The sequence below is a fragment of the Rattus norvegicus genome, chromosome 9, assembly GCF_021556685.1.
Source record: "Rattus norvegicus strain SHRSP/BbbUtx chromosome 9, alternate assembly SHRSP_T2T, whole genome shotgun sequence".
NCBI classification, from domain to species: Eukaryota; Metazoa; Chordata; class Mammalia; order Rodentia; family Muridae; genus Rattus; species Rattus norvegicus.
In genome coordinates, this window is record NC_141542.1 from 109,730,071 (window position 1) to 109,752,488 (window position 22,418).

General features: G+C 42.6%; 1 long non-coding RNA gene across 1 annotated transcript in view; it reads left to right on the top strand.

The window, feature by feature from the left end:
* LOC148003858 (uncharacterized) overlaps positions 1-19,004 on the top strand; it is a 167,546-nt gene extending 148,542 nt beyond the window's left edge. Inside the window, exons 3-6 of the long non-coding RNA XR_015629761.1 lie at positions 9,461-9,605; positions 12,293-12,328; positions 12,574-12,700; positions 16,756-19,004. This is a non-coding gene — a long non-coding RNA (uncharacterized LOC148003858). The remainder of the gene's footprint in view (positions 1-9,460; positions 9,606-12,292; positions 12,329-12,573; positions 12,701-16,755) is intronic.
* The last annotated feature ends 3,414 nt before the right edge of the window (positions 19,005-22,418 follow it).

Genomic DNA, 22,418 nt, shown 5'->3' on the forward strand with positions numbered 1-22,418 from the left:
GTCCGAGATGTGTGTGCAGGGAGCAGTCTCTTCTGGTTTCCCAGGCTTGTCTGCCTCTCTGAAGGTTTAGCTCTCCCTCCCACGGGATTTGGGTGCAGAGAACTGTTTATCCGGTCTGTTTCTTTCAGGTTCCGGCGGTGTCTCAGGCGCAGAAGTCCTGCCGCTCCTGGGCCCTCCCCCACGGGAGCCCAGAGGCCTTATACAGTTTCCTCTTGGGCCAGGGATGTGGGCAGGGGTGAGCAGTGTTGGTGGTCTCTTCCGCTCTGCAGCCTCAGGAGTGCCCACCTGACCAGGCGGTTGGGTCTCTCTCTCACCGGGTCTGGGAGCAGAGAGCTGCTGCGGGCCGGGATCCGCGGGTGTGGGACTTCCGGTAAACACAGACCGTGCCAGGTCCTAGAGAAATTCTGCTTCCGTGTCCCAAGCTCACCAGGCAGCTTTCTTGCAGCAGAAAGTTTGGTCTTACCTGTGGTCCCGAGGCTCAGGTTCGCTCGTGGGGTGCTGCCCAGGGGCTCTCTGCAGCGGCAGCAACCAGGAAGACCTGTGCCGCCCCTTCCGGGAGCTTCAGTGCACCAGGGTTCCAGATGGTCTTTGGCTTTTTCCTCTGGCGTCCGAGATGTGTGTGCAGGGAGCAGTCTCTTCTAGTTTCCCAGGCTTGTCTGCCTCTCTGAAGGTTTAGCTCTCCCTCCCACGGGATTTGGGTGCAGAGAACTGTTTATCCGGTCTGTTTCTTTCAGGTTCCGGCGGTGTCTCAGGCGCAGAAGTCCTGCCGCTCCTGGGCCCTCCCCCACGGGAGCCCAGAGGCCTTATACAGTTTCCTCTTGGGCCAGGGATGTGGGCAGGGGTGAGCAGTGTTGGTGGTCTCTTCCGCTCTGCAGCCTCAGGAGTGCCCACCTGACCAGGCGGTTGGGTCTCTCTCTCACCGGGTCTGGGAGCAGAGAGCTGCTGCGGGCCGGGATCCGCGGGTGTGGGACTTCCGGTAAACACAGACCGTGCCTCCTAGAGAAATTCTGCTTCCGTGTCCCAAGCTCACCAGGCAGCTTTCTTGCAGCAGAAAGTTTGGTCTTACCTGTGGTCCCGAGGCTCAGGTTCGCTCGTGGGGTGCTGCCCAGGGGCTCTCTGCAGCGGCAGCAACCAGGGAGACCTGTGCCGCCCCTTCCGGGAGCTTCAGTCTATCAAAAGAGCATTTTCAAGAAGTGGTGTTAGTAGAGGTCAGCATGCAGAAGAATGCAAATCGACCCATTCTTATTTCCTTGTACAAAGCTCAAGTTCAAGTGGATCAAAGACCTCCGCATAAAAACAGATTCACTGAAACTAATAGAACAGCAAGTGGGGAAGTTCCTCAAACACATGCAAGGGCACAGAGGAAAATTTCCTGAACAGAACACTTATGCTGTAAGATAAAGAATTGAAAAATGGGACCCCATAAAATTGCAATGCTTCTGTAAGGCCAAGGACACTGTCAATAGGACAAAATGTCAACCAACAGATGGGAAAAGATCTTTCCAATCCTACATCTGATAGAGGGATAATACTAATATATACCAAGAACTCAAGAAATTAGACACCAAAGAACGAAATAATCCTATTAAAAATGGGGTACAGATCTAAACAAAGAGTTCTCAACTGAGGAATATCAAATGGTTGAGAAGCACCTAAAGAAATGTTCAACATCCTTAGTCATCAAGGAAATGTAAATCAAAACAATCCTGAGATTCCACCTCACACCAGTCAGAATGTCTAAGATTAAAAACTCAGGTGACAGTAGATGCTGGCGAGGATGTGAAGAAAGAGGAACACTCCTCCATTGTTGGTGGGATTGCAAGCAGGTACAAGCACTCTAGAAATCAGTCTGTCAGTTCCTCAGAAAATTGGACATAGTACTACCTGAGGACCCAGCTATATCACTCCTGGGCATATACCCAAATATTCTTCAACATATAACAAGGGCACATGCTCCACTATGTTCATAGTAGCCTTATTTATAATAGCCAGAAGCTGGAAAGAACCCAGATGTCCCTCAACAGAGGACTGGATACAGAATGGTTACACAGTGGAGTACTACTCAGCTAATAAAAACAATAACTTCATGAAATCCTTAGGCAAATGGATGGAACTAGAAAATATCATCCTGAGTGAGGTAACCCAGTCACAACAGAACACACATGGTATGCACTCACTGACAAGTGGATATTAGCCCAAAGCTTTTAATACCCAAGATACATTCCACAGACCATATGAAGCTCAAGAAAAAGGAAGACCAAAATGTGGATGTTTCAGTCCTTCTTAAAAGGGGGAACAAATTATTCATGGGAGGAAATACAGGAACAAAGCATCCAGCATGGACTGAAGGAAAGGTCATCCAGAGACTGCTCCACCTGGAGATCCATCCCATATGCAGCCCTATTGATTATGATTGGATATGGGGGCATCCCATATCCAGACACTATTGATGCCAAGAAGTGCATGCTGACAGGAGCCTGATGTGGATGTCTCCTGAGAGACTCTGCCAGAGCCTTACTGATACAGATGAGGATGGTTGCAGCTAACCATTGTCCTGAGCAAGGGAACCCCAATGGAGGAGTTAGAGAAATGACTGAAGGAGTCGAAGGGGCTTGCAACCTTATAGGAAGAACAACAATATCAACCAACCAGACCACTCAGAGCTCCCAAGGCGTAAACCACCAACCAATGAGTACACTTGGAGGGACCCTTGGCTCGATCTGCATATGTAGTAGAGAATGGCATTGTCTGGTATCAATAGAAGGAGAGGTTCTTGGTCCTGTGAAGGCTTGTTTCCCCAGTGTAGGGTGCCAGGGTGTTGAGATGGGAGTGGGGTTTGGTGGGAGTGGGAGCATCTTCACAGAGGCAGGAGGAGAGGGGAGAAGGTTGGGGGGGGGAGAAGGGGATAACATTTAAATACAAATAATATCCAATTTAAAATAATTCTAAACTTAAAAAAAAAGACGAGAGCCACTGCAGGAACAGCAGAGACATCTTTGGCAGCCAAAGCAGCACAGTGTTTCTCTCATAACTGCTCACCTCTGGGCTGCCACAGTGAAGTGCCATCATTTTGGAGGGAGACCTAACTTCTTCAGTTATTCCTTCAAGAAAATGTCATCACGGACCCTCTGAGAGGCATGTTTCTTACTCAACTGCAGGTTAAATCAAACTGACAACCAGCATTAAGCGTCACAATCTGTGAGGTAGGTCTGTGTTTATGTGTATGTGTATGTGTCTGTGTGTATGTACATGCGTATGTGCATGCATGTGCAGGTATTCATATGTGTGTGTGCATGCATGTATATGTGTGTGCATTTCCTTTGCACTAATATTTTCTCTTAGAAGGAATTTTTTCTGAAATCTCTGAAGACCGATAATAATGGTTAAGTATCAGTGCCTATAACCTGAGTAGGAGTTATGTTCCTTAAGTAGAGTGTGCCTAGGGTGATTGACAGGGGGCATACATTTCATTGAAGACCCTGACTCCAGGTCTCAGTGTTTTTCTTTCATTCTATAAATTTCCCAAGAGCACTCCCAATCTTCCTGCTTGTATGGGAATCTGATGTAGGAGTCAAGTTGAGGCAGGGGATTGATCAGTAGATTTCCCTTCAGTTAGTGCTCTTGCTCTGGTCCAAGCTCATCATCAGCGAGCTTTGCCCTCTGACCCATAGCTTGTTTAGCCAGCCTTTAGTCCTCTGATAGGCAAAGCAGGGAAGTCATGAGACTCCTGGGGTAGATGTGGACTTTAGCTTCTACTATTTTTCTATAGATAGCCACCTAATAAATTTCGAATTTCACCCTTGCTCCTACCTTCTGAAGTACCAGATTTGTTCAATTCCTGAATCTGGGATGTTCATAAAGTCAGGCTGGCCTCTTAGCCTCCTCTTTTTCTGTGCTCCTCAGTCTGTGGGCTTTCGGCTTGCATTGGCCTGTTCTATTTATCATCACCCATCTGTCACCTTTGCTTTTAGCCTTTAAGTAACGACTCCAACCACAGAAAGGAAAGGGCATGAAGTACACAATGTAAAGGAATAAATAATCTTAAAGTGACAGGAGTCTAGCCACCGTTCTTGTGGCTAGCACACATAGCCCTTCGTGATTCCAGGCTTTCTTTTAAGGACAACTATCTTCCAAATTTTGTGTTGATCAAGGCTATTTTTCTATCTTAGATCCTCCTCAGTGCCTCTTTTAAAGACACCTCCTCTTACCTTCTCCCTCTTTACAAGCTCAGCATCAGTAGAAATAGATTATGCACACTTGTATGTCTGTGAGCAATCATTAGACTTTTGTGTATTGTGAGTGACAGAAGCCAGTTTCACTCACTTTATTGCAACCGATGGCTTGGCTAGACCATAGTTTGAAAAGTTTTGTTATTGGTGGGCAGTTTTCCTTGTATTTCTGCCTTTTAACTTCTAAATTATCTTCCGTTCTTTGGCTGCTGTACTCTTTCTCATTCTCTTTAGGTTTGCATCTTAAATAAAATCCGATACAACTTCTTCTTTCTCTTTTATAACCACAGGAAGCAGCTTCTATTGACAGATTGTCTCCAGATACCAAAAAGCTATAAACTGTCAGATACCCCACAAGCTCCAAGATTGAGGTTTCCACTATTCTACCTGCAGAGGGGATAGAAATTGTCTATTTGTTTCTTTTTTAATTGAAAATACATTTTCATCACACAATATATTCTGATAACGGTGCCTCCTCTCCCAACTCCTCCCAGATCCTCTCCAGTTCCTCACCCACTCAAATCCACGTCCTTTCTTTCTTTCCTCTCATTAGAATGCAAACAGACGTCTAAATAATAAAAACAAACCAACCAGAATAGGAGCAAACAGGCTTAAAACAAAAAGAAAGCCAGTGGAAAAGCACAAGAAACACATACAGACCCTGACACACACATACATTTACACACATAGAAAACCCACACATGCAGAATCGGAAACCATAATATATAAGCAAAAAATCTGCAAGGAAAAAAAATCTCAGAGAAAGCATTGTGAGACAAAAACTTTCCAAAAATACCATTGAGTTTATTTTGGGTTAGCTGTTCATTGCTAGGCATGGGACGTGCTCATAACTGTGGTTTGTAAATCCAGTAAGTCTCTGTTAGAGAAAACTAATTTTTCCTTTTCCAACTGTTATCAATTTGAGATAGCTTCTGGGTTAGTGAGGGGGCCTTGCATCTATTTCCCCTCTCAGTGCTGGACCTATCTGGCTTAGACCTGTGTAGGCTTGTGCCTGCCACCACAGTCTCTGTGAGTTCATATACGTGTCGGTCCTGTTGTGTCTACAAGGCCTTGTCTTCTTGGTGTCCTCCACCCCTACTTGCTGTTGATCTTTCCACATCTGCTTTTACAGAGTCCTCTTAGCACAGAGGGGAGGAATTTAATGGAGACTCACATTTAGGGTTGAATGTTCTAAGGTCTCTTGATCTCTGCATATTGTCCAGTGTGGGTCTCTGGGTTTTAATGAGGAGAAAGCTTTTGATGATGGCTGAGTAAGGCATTGATCTATGAGTATAGCAGAATGCCATTAGAAGTCATTTCATGGCTACATTCTTTTAGCAGAACAGCAGTATTTAGTTTTACTCTAGGTCCTAGTCTCAGGTTCTTGGGCACCTGATCAATGTTGGACATGGGTTCCATCTCGTGGAGTGGGCCTTAATTCCAAATCAGATGATGGTTGGTTACTCCCACAATTTTTGTTTCACTATTACACCGTTACAGATGAGTTGGTGTTTACCTTTCTCTGGTAGTGTGCATAGAACCATGAACACTAGTCAGTACTGGTGAAGACTCTGTGTAGGCACCCGCTCCGCTCCGCTTTGTTCAATGAGTTGTGTAGCTTCAGCAATAGGGCACTTCCACCAATGTCTGTGTGTGTGTATTGGAGATTAGTAGGTAAGTCCTATGTTTACATCAGCCTATAATTACTAAGACATGATCTGGCCAGTTGTGGTGGTATGTGCTTATAAGCCCAGGACGGTGTAGGTAGAGACAGGAGGAGCATGAGTTCCACTCTAGTTCGAGCTTCATAGCAAGAACCTGCCTCAAAGGTAAAGGAAAGGAGGGAAAAGAAAGCAAATCTGGTACAATGGCTGTGGAGATGATTATATTTCCATTTAAGGTAGCCTTTGAAAGGTTTTATTCTTTGTCAATTTCATATACACATGTATAGAATGTATCTTGACCATACCTAACCCATATTCTTCATATTTCCACTTCCAGCTTCCACCAGATTTCCCTCAACAGTCTCCTTTCTGATTTAGTGTCTTTTCGGTTTTAAAATATCTACAGCTCAACTAGCCCTGCCCATATGTTCAGAGATGAGGTGCTATCTACTAAGTGCGCACAACATGCTAATGCACACCCTCAAAGAAGAGTGAGTCTCCTTCTTTGAGTAGTCATCAGCAGCCAATAGCTTGTCCGTAAGAGGAAGAGCCTCAGAGGCTTTTCCACCTTTCATGCTAGCATTTTTAACTGGCTTGATCTTGTGTAGGTGAACATACCCATTGCGAGTTTATGTCTTCAACATCCAGGTCATGTACTGAGAATAGCATTTCATAGCACCCTGCTCAGTCCTCTGTCTACTTGTCTGTCTGTCTACCTCTATCTATCTATCTATCTATCTATCTATCTATCTATCTATCTATCTATCTATCTATCTATCTATTATTTATCTCTATAATATCTACCTCTATTTATCTATCTATCATCTATCAATCTATATCTACCTATAACTATCATCTATCTATCATCTATGTATCTATCTAATCTATACCTATATATCATCTACCTATTTTGTATCTATGTTGCTATCAATCTATATCTATCTATCTATCTATCTATCTATCTATCTATCTATCTATCTATAATCTATCTATGTATCTATCTCTATATCACTATATATCTCCCCCTCTCTCTATCTCTCCATCTCTCTATCTCTATCTATCATCTATGTATGTATGTATGTATGTATCTATCATCTATCTATGTATCTATCTCTATATCACTATATATCTCTCCATCTCTCTCTCTCTCTCTCTCTCTCTCTCTCTCTCTCTCTCTCTCTCTCTCTCTCTATCTCTATTCTGTCCCATCTTCTGTAATGTTCCCTGAGCCTTTGGAGGGGGGGTTGATAAAGATGACTCCTCTATATCTGAACATTTATTGTTGATTTTTCTCAGGACATTGAACAATTATGAACCTCTTTAGTAACGACTATTTATTGCAAGTTGAACTTTGAAGATGATTTTAAACAGAGTCTTTATATACGCTCAGAGTTTCTAGATTTTTTTCCCATCACAAAACCAGATTGATTGACAACCATGGTAATGTTGAAACCAACTTTGGTAAAACCAATAGTATGATTTGGTTGAAAGGGATATCTTTGTACATTCGATGTGAAGATTTCACTGTGTGAAGAAATTGCCCCCTACGACAGAGAATAGCCAGAAGCTGTTTAACATTGGCTTTTGTAGCTGTAGCATCTTTAGTTGTCCAGGATTTTTTTGTCCTTAATATTACCTTAAGGAACATTGCCTGGCAATATCCCCAAGCACAAAACAATACACGGGCAATGACGATTGTAAAACCATTGGTCGTGTTGCTATGCTGTAGGCTGCTCTGTTCTCAGATCTTCAGTGCACTTTAGTGTCTTGTGTTTCCAGGGGTCAAGGACCTTTTTGTTCTTTGCAGTTCCACTGCAGGGGTCAGTGGATTCTCTGGACTCTATGTTGGCCAAGAGCTGGGGTACAGATCTAGATATCATAATATTAAAAATTACAGACGATACTTTGTTATTTCTAGGCACTAGAACACAACAAAAGGAGATCGCAGACAATTGAATACAGATGACATAGACATAGTCTTCATTCTTTTGTTGCCACATATAATTATGTCGTATTTTATTATTTAAAGTTTAAGTTTTGAATAGGATAACCTAATTATTTCTAGAGGTTTTATGTGACCGCAGTCATGACCTTAGTTATTACCCATGTGAACAGGCAGTCATGGAACGAACAGTTTCTACTAGTACACTATGGTGACGATGCAGCATATAGCCCCCTTTTAGGCTATGTGCGACCATGATACATAACCCACCTTGGTTAAAGGCATCAGTGGCCGATTGAAGACTAAAGCTGAACTCCAGGAAATGTGAATCCTTGTTATTCATTGCAGTGGCTGTTTCTCAACCAGATGTGTTCAATACAGATAAAAGACAGGGTCAGGAAGAAAGAGTGGCCATTCTGCAGGGCAAGCTTCAACATCAGCTTACCATTTGAATTGGAAAGCAAGACATTGCCTTCTTTTATTTACAAAAAAAACGGTAGTTAAATGAAATCCTAATAGTTGTATAACAAAGACAATTACTATCTTGGACATTAAGAATTTTATTTGTAGCATTAACAGATTGTTTTTTTTTCTTTTTACAGTAGAGGCTATCTGGAATTTTTCAATAACTCCAGGAAGATCTTTGTTGAAGTCTGAGACATGATTCCGTTTCCTTTTCTTTTCTCTTACCTCTTTCTTTCTCTTTTTTTTAATCGTTATTTTGGGGAAAAAAGAAACCAGGATTGCTGTGGAGGACAGAAGGTGGCAGCCTTCCTTCTATCCTGTGCTGTTTTCCACTGGAGTGTTTATTTTAATTCTCTGTTAAGGTTAAGAGCAGCACTCTCTTGGTGAGCCTATCGCTTCTTTGTGGTTAATGGTCACTCTTGCTCTTACGGAGAGGCCTGGACACACGAGTAGAATGCAGGGCGCAAACTGCCATTGGTAATTCCCTAAAGTTTGATAAGGTCCTTTACAGTTTACTTCCTTGCCTGCGTGAGCAACCTTCCCAAGTAATTTTCAACTCATTTGTTTTATAGGCACAGGGAATAAAAATCAGCTAAGTATTCGAGATCACTTGGGAGATTTTTCTTTTAACTGCTTCCATGTGCTCTGTGTGTGTGTCTGCTGAGGAAGTCAACACAGACTGATGTATTCTGTATCTGCTTAGCCTGTTCTAAGATTCAAACTGAACTCTGTTCGAAACTGTACTTGGTATGCAATCTTGGCTAGTTCATGTCAGTACAGATCAGACTATCTCATAGATGGCGCTAAGGTCAGTTGGCTTTTCTTTGTCTACTCCTTTCCCAGGACTTGCTGTGGTGGGAGAACTGGGTTCTGATGATGCCAGGTAGCCTCGGTTTCTGTTGCTTAGGTTCTTGTGCTTGCCTCTCGCCATCTGGTTATCTCTGGTGTTGGTCTTGTCTCTGACTGGAACCTGTCCCTCCTGTGGGCCTGTGAGCCTGTGAACTTAGGAGTGACTGTGCTCCTGGGGGACCAGCTCTCTCTGGGAGGGATTTGGGTGCAGAGAGCTGTCTCACAGGGTTAACTCTGGAGCTCTGATGGAGACCAGAAGGATCCTGTCCCCAGTTGCCCCGCCGTTCCTGAGCCTCGTGGTCTCCTGGCAGGTCCCTCTTCGGTCAGTACAGCACTCCTGGGAGACCAGCTCTCTCTGGGCGGAATTTGGGTCCTGAAAGCTGTGCCAGAGGGCACAGATGGAGACCGGAAGGCCATTTCTTTTTGGAAGCTCATCTGTTTCAGTATGTGTCTAAAGTAAGTCTGGTGGATTTTCATAGTGGTGTCTATGTTTTAGGCTTTATTTTTATTTTGTTAGTTTTCCTTTATAATTTTTTATTTTTCTCACATCAACCCCACTCCCCAAATAGTTTGCTTGACTTGTAAACAGCGGTACATTTTGTTATGTGCAAACTGATTAGAATGTATATGTCTTAGGAAATTGTTGGCTATTAAACTGGAGTCATATAACTTAGTTCTATTTTTAATACTTTGCCAGGCAACAGTATAAAACTCATGCCCTGGCTCTGCCTAACCCTTTTTTACCTTTAAACAACATGTTTTATTAAAATGACATGGATCAAAAAGCAAAATCAGTGTCAAAGATTTAATCTATGTGATCATTTTACTTAATGTATGACCTTGTGTTTTGGTTCTGTATTAAAATGGCATTTTATTTAATGTATGGCTCAAGATTACTTTTGATTCTTTTGATGGCATTATACATATACTTTATTCATTTTAATTCTCTGAATTGGAAATATAATGTGCTTTAATGCCTTCCTTAAGGTTATGATTTTTAAAATGTATTGATTACTTGCCTATAAAACATTTAATGACCAATATAAAACTTATGTCTTACTCTTTGCACGTTGGAGTTTCAGTGTGATTGTAAGAGTTACACATTTACACGTTCGTAGATGCAAATAGGATTTCAAACTCTATTTTTCCTTTGATGAATTAACAATACATAATTTTTCTATCTCCATCTTTTCTGTAACTCAGAATATTATTCAAAAATTAAAATGTAAAAAAAATTAAAATGTTACAACACTTTAAGGGCACATCCTTTGGAAAATTCTTCTACCTAATGAGGTAAGGTGTCTGTTTTTCAAAACTAGGTGGGTAACTGGTTCAATTCTATTTTGATAGCCTAGGTTTTATATATATATATATGTTATTTTTATACATATAGTTATTGTATATGTAGGAGTGTGTGAATATGGGTGCACACATGCCATGCTGCACACATGGAGGTCAGGGAACAACTTTCAGGAGCCAGTTCTCACCTGCCAGCTTATTGAAGCCAAGTGCCTCTGCCACTGTATAATATATGTATATGTATATATACATATATATACATATATGTATACACACATGTGCACCATATTCACACACATCTACACATACAATAACTAAATGTTTAAATATATATATATACATTTAATTATTACATGTGTATGTGTAACACACACACACGCACACGTATATAAATATAATTAGTCTTGGAATGCTTTTGTTTTCTGCCAGAAGATCAGTGGTTTGCAGTGATCCGGAGAACCACAGGCTTAGCTGTGTGAGGATGGACACAGTTGGCATAGGTCTTGCTGAATAAGTTCAGGAGAGAATCCTAGTAAAAACACTGATATTTTACAGCAGGGGTCAGCACAGTGTTTTATTTAAGGCAAGATAGTTACAGTTTTAGTGTTTCTGTGGCAAAAGGCAAAATCAAAGATAGTGTGGCTGCTCTTATAACCATCTACCACAGAACCACTTACACATGCGAACGCCTTTCTTAGCTGAGTATATCAAAATAGGCCGCAAACTTGATTTAGTTTGCAGCCCACACTTGCTTATTCCACCCAGGGTTCAAGCACTGTATTGTACATTTCCACTAGTTCTTAATAATTTAGGTTAGTGTCCAAATATTTGTTTAGTTAGATATATAAGCACTCCAATATTAGAGCACAGAAGGTTTGAATTTTATGAAAGATTTCAAGCTGGTTGAACGGCTTACAGTTTTGGCTCATCTGTTTTGTGTGCACTAATAAAAACAAATTTACATCTTGCAGACCTAAAGGCAGGCCCTCCACCATCTAGTGGCATTTACTCGCACTATTAGAGAAATGTCAAAAGTCCCGCCAGAGACAAAGAGTTGTTATGGCATGTAGTTCCCGAAGCTGTAACGGTGCCCAGGAGACAACTGATTTAATTTAATAAGTAAAATAAATCAGCTAGGGAGATATGCAATATGATGTATTGAGATAGAAAAAATGTAAATGCACAATTCAGATTCAATGATATATTTTCGTGTTATAGTTGCAGAGGCTTTTAAACAGCTCCTCGGTCAGTGTCAAACATTTCAGAGTTTGATTCCTATGTTATTTGAAGGAAAACTTTCAGCATATGGGCTAAAGGCCTTGCCTAGCAATTGAGAAAATTGTTAGCCTAAGGAGAAACCAGGTCACCCAATCGGGGGAGCCCATTCTCTTGAGGTTTGCACAATTGTGCCTCTGGATGGTAGATAACCATCAGGCCATATGGGGCTTTTAGTGTTTGGCTGACCTCCAGGAAGACTCCGGTAAGTTTGGTCTGCTGCATTTAGGCTAAATCTTCCAATGTTTATACACTTTCAACTTATAGCAAATACCATTCCTTATCGGGAAATAAGGCTTAGCGTCATCAGTGTAATTCACTTACATGGCAGGAAAGATAAGAATTTATTTTAATGACAAGTGATATAAAATTTAGTAAGTGCTTCATTAACAGAAGCAAGCTGGACTTTTTTCTTCTTCTGGGGCACGGAGTGCAATTCTGGTTACTTTGTAGATGTTACTATGAAGGACTTTGCTCTCATTGTTACTAAACCGCAATTACCAATCGCTCAGTAAAATGTCCCAACCCGGCAATTTGATTTAACTCTATTTTTTTTTCCTTTTTTTCAGAGCTGGGGACCAAACCCAGAGCCTTGCGCTTGCTAGGTAAGCGCTCTACCACTGAGCTAAATCCCCAACCCCAACTCTATTTTTAATTAGTAATTCATAAATGGTCTTAGTTTAACTCTGAGATATTAACACAAGTTAGAAATAATTTTCTCCATGAACATACATTTTATTTAGGAAGGAGTCCTTTAAATTTCACTGATGATTGAAAACTAATAAATTCTCAATAATTTCTGGCAAAATATCACTTTAACAGCTAATTTTTTTTGGTTGTTTGTTTCAAGACAAAGGCTGATTCTGCAGTGCAAACTTGCCTACAACTTATTATTAGCTCAGGCTAGCCCTGAAGTCAGAACTGTCCTCCTTTGGCAGCCCAAGTGCTGGAATTACAGGTGTGAGCTGTGACACCTGGTAAGGAATACTTTCTCTGAAAAGAAAAAGATATTTCTGTCTGTCTGTCTGTCTGTCTGTCTGTCCATCCATCTGTCTTGTCTGTCTGTCTGTGCCTGTGGAGGTCAGAATAGGGCATCAGAGCTCTTGGAGCTGGAGTGACATTTGTGAGCAGCCTGATGGGTACTGGGAATAGAACTTGGGCCACCTGGAAGAGCAGCAAGTGGTGTGAACCACATAGCCACCCCCCACCCCTGCTTTTGCTTTGTAATGTTTGGAACCCAGGACAAAGAAATATGAAACACACATAGTTTATCTCTATTACAAGCATTAAAAAGGAATGGTCATCCATTTATTTGTCTGTGTCTATGCGTACATGCACACAGGTAATAGATAGCTTCCGGGTTAGGGATGGGGCTCATGTCCAGTGCCCCTCTCTGCACCAGAGCCCATCTGGCTTGGACCTGGGAAGGCGTTGTGCATGCTGCCACAGTCTCTGTGAGTTCATATGTGTAGCAATCCTGTTGTGTCTGGAGGACACCATCTCCTTGGTGTCTTCTATTTTCATTGGCTCTTACTACCTTTCTACTTCCTCTTCTGCATAGTTCCCTGAATGCTGAGGGGAGGGTTTTGATGAAGACATCTATTTAGGACTGAGTATTCCAAGGTCCCTCATTCTCTCTACATTCTCCAGTCTTTGGTTTTGGTATTAGTTCCCAGGTATTGTAGGAAGACATTTCTCGGACAATGGCTGAATAAGACACTGGTCTATGTGCATAGCAGAATGTTAGTGGTAATTTTACCTCTATGTTCAGTTAGCAGAGAAATAGTATCTCATTAGCAGTGTCATAGAGATATTGCATGTGCTATTCAGGTGCAGGTTTTCGACCACCTAAGCATTGTTGAGCATCTCCTGTAATCAGGCAAGACTGCCAATGGAGGGATTGGGACACCAACCTAACCACAAAACCATAGACCCACAGTTTGTCCTGCCTACAAGACGTTCAGGAGTAAAAGATGGAGCAGAAATAGAGGGAAGGGCCAAAGACTGGCCCAGCTTAAGACCCATGCCATGAGGGGGAGCCCACCTCTGACACTGTTTATATTCTGCTATACTTGCAGACAAGAGTCTAGTATAACTGTCATTAGAGAGACTTCACTCAGCAACTAAGGGACACCGATGGAGGGACAGGCATCCAAACATTAAGTGGGACTTGGGGGGATCTTGTAGAAGAAGGTGAGGAAAAATTAAAGGAGCCAGAGACGTCAAGGATACCACAAGAAAAGCTGAATCAACTAACTTGAGTCTATAGGAGCTTGTAGGGACTGAACTGCCAACCAGAGACCATGCAGGGATAGACCCAGGCCCTCTGCATATGTGTAACAGTTGTGCAACTGGGCCTTCATGTGGGACTCCTAAAGTAGGAGAAGGGGCTGTCTCGCTGACTGCATTGCCTGCCTTTGGATCCCCTTTTCCCTAACTGGGCTGTCTTGTCTAGCTTCAATAGGAAATGTGCCTAGTCTTACTGCAACTCATTATGCCAAGGCTGGTTGATAGCCATGGGAGGTCTCCTCTTTTTTTGAGAAGAAGAATGGAGGGGGTTGGATGGACGAGGTGACGGGAGAGGAAGGAACTGGGAGTAGAGGAGGGAGTCGGGAAGCTGTGACGAGGATGCAAAGTAAATAAATAATCAACGAAATAAAAGAGAAGTGGGCCTTTCTACTTCATTTCCCCCCTACTTCATTCAATTAAATTATTTAACTAAGGAAAATTCCCTCGCAGGTATGCCCAGCCACTTGGGTTTTAAGTCCAGATGTAGTCAAGTTGAGAGCCATGGAAGCCATCACAGTTACTGCCACAACTTTTGTGCATGCAGACAGGTCACCATTGTGGACCAGAGGGTTTGTATCTGGGTTCGTGGTTAGCTTTCTTCTCTGGTTCCATGAGCTGTGTGCATTTGCATTTCCAATTGTGCAGGAAAATTTCCGTCTGCAGAAGTATAAAATCCCTTAGAAAGACCCAATGAGAAGAGCTTTTCATCTGCTTGCCGTCTTTTGGCTCTTCCTAGCTACAACCTAGCATCAAAATCCAAAGAAAAATATTAATGATATCCTTTTAGTTATTTAACAATTCAGTGTAGTAAATATGGGCCACCCAACTCTTCCTATATCTATTCCCTTTCACGTCACCGTCCAGTTGTGTCTTTTTAAAACTCCCATTAAGGTCAATTTTTCTCACCCAATTATTTTTGGTTGTGTGGCCTTCCGTGACAGCATGGCAATTTATTTTGTTTGCTTGTTGGTTTGTTTTGAGATACGCTTTCTCTATGTAGCCCTGGCTGTCCTAGAACTCACTAGGTAGCCACCCTGACCTTGAATTCACAGATTTTTCACCTGCCTTTATCTCCCGAGTACTGTTAAAGGCATGCACTGCCACACCCAAATTTTTTTGTGTATTTGTATAGGTGTGTGTGTGTGTGTGTGTGTGTGTGTGTGTGTGTGTGTGTGTGTGAGAGAGAGAGAGAGAGAGAGAGAGAGAGAGAGAGAGAGAGAGAGAGAGAGAGAACAATTTGTGTGGGTTATCTCAGTCTACCCTTTGGGTTCAGGGGATTGAATTCAGGCCGTCATGCTTGGCTGCATCACTTAAATGGCCCAATTTATTATATTATTTTGGGCTTTTCTAAATTCCAAAGTACTTGAGGAAAATTGCCTTCTTGTCCACGATTTCACTAAATATCTGATTTGTCATGTGCTAAGGGGACAACTGCAGAGCAGACTTTTCCCTCTTATTACTTGAGAACTTTGTATGATAATATTCCAATCTATTTTTTTAATAGCTCACCAAGTTCAATTTGTGCTGCCCATATAATGTTGGATGTGTGGCCATCCATTAGAGCACAGGTATAGTCAACCTACTAGAGGCATACCCTAAAAGAGAACCGACTCTCATGAGCTCTCACGAACAACTTCCTTGTTGTGTCTGCAAACACTGTTTAATTGTAGTTAATTACCACTTCTGGCTGTTATAGTCCTTCCTCCTCTTCTACAGTTCTACGAGCTTTGGGAAGTATGTGAGTGTACACACACACACACACACACACACACACACACACACACACAGAGAGTCCACTTAGGGCTGAGAATTCTTCAGTTCTTTGTTCTCTGCACCTCGATCAAATGTGGGTCTCTGTGTTAATCATCATCTACTGTAGAAAGCAGCTTTTTCTGATGAGGGCTGAGAGACGCACTAATCTATGAACATGATATCCATTCATCAGAATGACAGCAGTCGGTTTTCCCATAAAGCCCATGACATGCATAGCCAAGGTTCTTGACCCCAGTAATAGTACCAAGTATGGGTTTTATCTTATGGAACAATATTAAGTCCAGGCTTCAGGTGGTTGGTTTTTTTCTCTTGACAGTCACTCCACAATTGTACCAGTGCGCATGTCTTGTGAGACTGGTCCTTATTGCAACTTGCAGGGTTCATAGCTGGGGAAGAGTGTTTACTTTTCTCTTCTGGTAATGTGTGATGTAGTTTTCAACACCATGAAAAGTCGCTGTCAACGATGAAGCGTCCCAGTCAGTATCATCTTTACTTCTGTATGTCTATGATTCAAGTATAAGGTGTCTTCAGAAATCGTGTCATGTTGTCAAGCACAACATGAGGACAGTCAGGAACACTGACAAGAGCCTATAATGATCAGGCATTTCTGAGTTGTTCCTCGGAAATGACTGGAAAAGGCCATTCTGAGTACTGGCTTTTTATTTGGTAGCCTGTGGTGTCTAGTACGGGTACTTTCTCCATGTCTTAGGGGATCTCCATTTTAACCCTCTTTATAAATGTGTATGCATTAGCTGCATCATATTTTAATTTAATTTTTTTCATGTCAAACCCTGGACCTGTACATAATATCATTCAGTTGCATTCACCCACAGTCTTCCATTTTTTAAAAAAATACTTTTTAAAATCTGTGTGTGTGCTTGTGTGTGTATGTCTGTGTCTGTGTGTGCAAACAATTGTTTGGGAACCCACAGAGGCTCGAAGGGATTAACCATTCCCTTGGATTTTTCAGCTGTTCTCTATAGGTACTGGGATATGAACTTCTGCAAGACCAAGCTCTTGACTGCTGAGCCATCTCTCCAGCCGCCTAGTTTGTGTGTTTGCTTTAAATCCATTCATAACAGTATAAAATCTCACTGTTTTCAATGTGCCAGAAGATGCTTGGATCCATGCATGTTTTGTAATGTTCAAATGGGGAAATAACCTACTTCCTCAAACATTCATCATTTCTTCGTTGTGAAAACATTCAAAAATCCTTTCTTCCATACAGGTAATATTTTGCATTTGTCACAAAGTATTTCTGAGATGCAAAAAGTTGTGATAATGAAATGAACACCGTACCAGCACTAAGATTATCAAATAAGGAATCAGGGTTTAGGGGTGAGACTCAGTGGTACACTGTGTGCTCAGCACACAGAAGGCCGTAGGCTCACTCCTCACAGAGAGGGACAGAGACAGAGACTCATGGGTGGATGGCTGCGTGAGTGGGACAGTATTACCCAGAAAGTCTTATCCTTGGTGTAATCCTCCTTACTTGCATTTCTCTCCGCTACTATCTCACTTAACCGCTTTCTGAAAGTTGATGACTGTTCAGCAGTACATTATAAATACATTCAGCACATAATAAACTGGCATGTGTGTGTGTGCGTGGTTCTAAGAAATATGCAGCACTATTTGCACACTTCAGTCCTTCTGTTTGCCTTCTAGGCATGTCTGTGGGATTTGCTCAAGTTGGTTATTCATATTTGTCACTTCTTGTCCTGTCAAATAAACATTTAATAATTGTGTTTGTGTTCTCCAGTTGTCCAATAAAGAAGTAAATAAAAAAAATGTGTATGCATATATTTTAGGATTGCTTCTACAGCAGCAGGTTTCTATACGACTTTTAAGAAAAATCTTAAGTCTTCCCTAGCTCTAACTGCCTAATCAAACCTGTGGAAACAGTTAACAGTTCTGTATGGGATTCAGCCTTTTCTCACTGACAGTCCTTTCCCCCTCTTATTGAAAATAGACTTTTCTTTCCCATAATGCATTCTGGTTGTGTTTTTCTCTCCCTCCTTTCACTCTTTCCAATTCCACCCCACCTCTCCTCCCAGCCATATCCACTCCCCTTCACCTCTCATCAGAGAGCAAACAGGCTTCCCAGGGATAGCAAAACAAAACACCACAACCTGAAACATAGTAAGACAAAACAACCCCCCCCCCAACTGGAGTGGGCAAACCAAATAGAAGGAAAAGAGCCCAAGGAAAGGCACAAGAAACAGAGATATCATTCATTCATACACTCAGGAGTCCCATAAAAAAACCCACTAAACTGGAAGCCATAATATATACTCAAAGGACCTGTAGGGTAAAAGAGAGAGAAGAAAAAAATTAGAAACAGAAGGAGAAGGAAAAGCCCTGATGTGACATTATGAGACAAGCAACCTCTGAGGATGCCGTTGAGTTCATTTCTGTTGGTTGTCGGCTGCTGGCTGTGAGGCTCCTTTGGAGGACACTAATGTTTCATTTGCAAGTGGTTATGAACTTGGAATCACTTCTGGGTTTAAGATGGGGTCATGTAGAAATGTATCTACTTCTCCTTTCAGCTCTAGGACCCCAATATGGTGCAGCTCCATGCAGGCCCTGTGCTCGCTGCCTCTCTGAGACTCCGTGTGTGCATGGCTCATGTTCATTTAGTGGGCCTTGTCTGCCTGGTGTCCTTCCCCTCTGGCTTTTCCACTCTTTACACCTCCTCTCAGTGGGGCTCCCTGAGAGCCGAAGGGAGGGATTTGATGGAGACCTCAAATGTTTGGGGCTAGATGGTCTAAGATCTGTCATTTTCTGTATAATGTCTAGCTGTGGGTCTCCATGTTTGTTCTCATCTGCTGTGGGAGGCTGGTGTCTGGTGTCTGAGCAGCTGATTTGTTTCCCTGTTGTTTCACTGACACTCTTAATAGATGTTCTATTTTGGTTGATGCCGATCAATAAAGGTGAGCCCTTATCAAGTCATTTTGATTCTTGCGTTACCTTTGTCCTTACTGTCTCAGCTTGGAAATAACCTGACTGATTTGGTAGACACCATCCTGAGAAAATGCGTTTTACTAAGGTCTGTGATGATGACATGTCAACTTTGTATCTTGTAAGCATGAAAAGCACATTACTGCTACTTACATTTAATTGGCACTCCCAAATTGACATTGATGGAGGATGTCTCCGATTCCAATGGTTTCTTTTCCCCCGTCGAGTTCCCAGCATTTGAATAAAAAATAATTTCCCTTTAATTACTGTGGATGATAAAGATGTTTTCATTGCTCTTTTAAGTCAAAATTTCTCCCACTAAATTTGAACTAAGAGAAAAACACCCTTCAATAAATTGGGCAAAATTAGAAATCTATTGGCCATATGAAATAAACTATAGATTCAGAAGGTCAATTCATGCTATAAATATTCTGCTTATCCTGGAGGGCATGAGCATGGGAGAGCTGGCCCCACCATTCTTCTGCCATGAGGTGGCATGGGCACAGGAGAGATGTGTCTCCTCACCTTGTCCACTCCTCACCACCTGCTGCATCTGACCCCAAGTTCATGAAAGTGGATGAGCTGGCCCCACCCCTTGCCTCCTGTAACACTCTGGAGAGCTCTCCCCACCCCTTGCCTACTGTGACACTCAGGAGAGCTGTCTTCACCCCTCGCTTGCTGTGACACTATGGAGAACTGTCCTCACTCCTCGCTTGCTGTGACACTATGGAGAACCGGCCTGCACCTTGCCTGGGCAGAGCCAGCCTTGTAGACTTGATAGTAGGAGAGCTGGCCCCACCCCTTGCCAGCTAAGGCATTGGGTAAACTAGCTGGGAGTGCTGGAGAGCTGGTACTGGCCGTGTGGGTACAGAAGAGCTATAGGGCTGACTAACTCAGCTAGCATGCAGACCCAGGTCTGGGGATTTGAGTTGGCCCATCTGTGAATGGCTGGGGCATGTGAAAGGGCTGGTCCTGCAGATCCAAAGCTGCAGAACCTCCATGACACAGGGCAACGATAAGAGCACCGGTGAGGTACCAGTATAGTTAGAGGGTACCAGAAGGTACCAGTATAGTTAGAGGGTACCAGAAGCCAGAGGCCTCGAACAAGACCAGAGTCATTACAGTGAACATTTGCAGGTGAAGATGTGTGGACAAAAGGGTATAGAGTATGACACATGGTGACATACTGCAGCTTCCATAACAAGATGGTTTACCTATGTATTTATTTTATTCTTTACTTTCTTTTAGGGGGGTTGCAAGGCAGAGGGTAGATAGGAAGGGATGGGGAGATGAGTGGGATGGGAGTGCATTGGTTCACAAAGAATCAATCAAAAGTTGGAAACAGGCAGATTCTACTTCTCCCTATTTCTTTGGCCAGGTTATTTTGGCCGTTATTCTATTTGAGTGTGTAGATAGTTTCCTGACCTATTAACTTATCAAGATCAACCTTGCCCCCAGGTTCTCCCAGCATCCCTCAGTGCTTACCTGTTACAGGGTGTGACTGGTATACCCTGTTCCTTACCCAGCACGTGGGTTGGGCTGTCCTTCCCTCCAGCTGCCCTCCCCTGTAGAATCCAGCCATTCTGGCTACACTCGTCGTTTTACATCCTCATTTACCGTTTACCGTCCTCGCCTCCTTGTTTCCTGGCTCCGGCCGATGACACCCATCTCCTCCTATGGCCTCGCTCAGGTCGCGTTCATTCTGGACTCTCCAAGATGTTTCTGCCTCTGGCCACGTTCTCCTTCATATCGTCAAATTCTCCTTTTACAGTTTTGTTTTCCATTCACCCGGGAGCCTGCTTGGCATTTGTATTGGACACAGATGTTGGACTTTTAATTGTAGGATCTTACCGTTTGCTGGCCACAGCATTGGTCTTGGTGGTGTGGTGGAGATAGCCTAAAGAATGCCAGTCTTACCAAGTTATTAGCCAGTGCTGGCGCAGACCTTAACACAGACTCTTTCTGTTAATGGTGTCCTGAGCTAGACTCCGCCTGTTATGGGTGCCCTGAGCTACATGTGTATATGCATATTCCCGAATGCCTCACTATTGCTTCAATGCTCTTCAGAGGAATTTGAGACTACAAATGGGGTAACAAAAAGCACTATTATTCCTTGGAAAATGAGTGCTTTTTTCTCTTTTGGATAGGAAGTACCAAAGATATTCTTTTATTTATTTGTTTTCAAACTTTGCATTTTTTTTTCTTCACAAAAAGTAACATTTTACGACTGCCTTTGTTTCCAGGGGGCCGCGTGTTTCTCTATGCTCACTTTCTCGTCTGGAATGACAAGGGTGCACACACACTGGTTTCTGCACTGTTGTGCTGCCTCCCCCCCCCCACTTTTTTTGTAGAGATGTTCTCAGTTATCAGCACATTTCAGTTGTTCTCATGTTGAATTGGTTCACAGTCATCAGACTCTGAAGGGACTGATTTGTAAGTCAGAACGCAGCTTACTGGTCTAGGGAAGTCCGTCTAGTGTTATCTATGCTTAGCAACAGCTGTCTTCCTACCACACTACTCTCCGACATCATTGTCTATGGGAAGCTCAGTTTGTTAGTGCTAGATGGCCTTGGCGAGCATACAATCAGCCAGATCAAAGAGAATTAGATGGATTTAAGGCACCTCAGGCTAGCCTGAAGGAATTATGCTGCCCACAGTAAGTATAGAGCTGAGCTGTAATCAGCTCCTGCCATTCAGGTGTGGCCTTTTTGTTCTGCAGGGTAGCTCCTGTGGGCAGAGGTAGATTCCTATTCGTCCTCTTCCCAGCACTTCTGTATTAATACACTTCAGTTTTTCATCTCTTTTTTTCTTCTTCCAGGACTGATTTTAGGTAACACTGGGACATAGACACAATCTTCTTAGTGTGTCATACATAATTTTTTTGTTACCCATTTATTTAAACATTTTTATTAAAAATATACAATGGGAACTTCATAAATATGTATCTCATTGAATTATTACAAACAATACATCTGCACATGGTACTTATTTATTAAAAAAAATTCCTTTCCATGTCACTACTGTTGGGTTTCTTCATTTCTGCCTTTCAAAAAAAAATTTTTTTTTAGAACAAACCCATAAAACAATATCAGTGCTCAGTTCAGGTTAATAAATTAATGAAAGTGCAATGTGATGCTTGTTGTCCAAAAAACAAAAACAAACAAACAAAGAAACCAAACAACCCATTCTGCAGATTTGTCCACATTTTCCTTTGCCTAACATATGGGGAGATATGGGAGAAGTAAAGTGTAACAAGGCTGGAGAAACGTCACATAAAAGTTGACACAGAGTTTTGGATTAAGACTGTACTCTTCCCATTTGAAAGCAAGAACAGAAAGAGAGTGAGTGAAAATCGGGACTAGCACAATCCGGCACAGTATGGACGGTAAAGGACTCAGGGAAATAGCCCCTCCCCGCCCCGCCCAGCCCCGCCCAGCCCAGCCCAGCCCAGCCCAGCCCAGCCCAGCCCAGCCCAGCACAGCACAGCACAGCTCAGCACAGCACAGATTGTAATGGAGGCTCCGGAAGAACCTGGGGATGGAAGTCATGCCACAGTAAGGAGTAAAGTTTCAAGGTAGAAGTCTAGTGAAAGGAAGACTTGATCAAGTCAGAGGAGCTGGGTGACATCATCACTTTCAGTGAGGATCAGAGTGGTGCCTGCTCATGGAATACTGT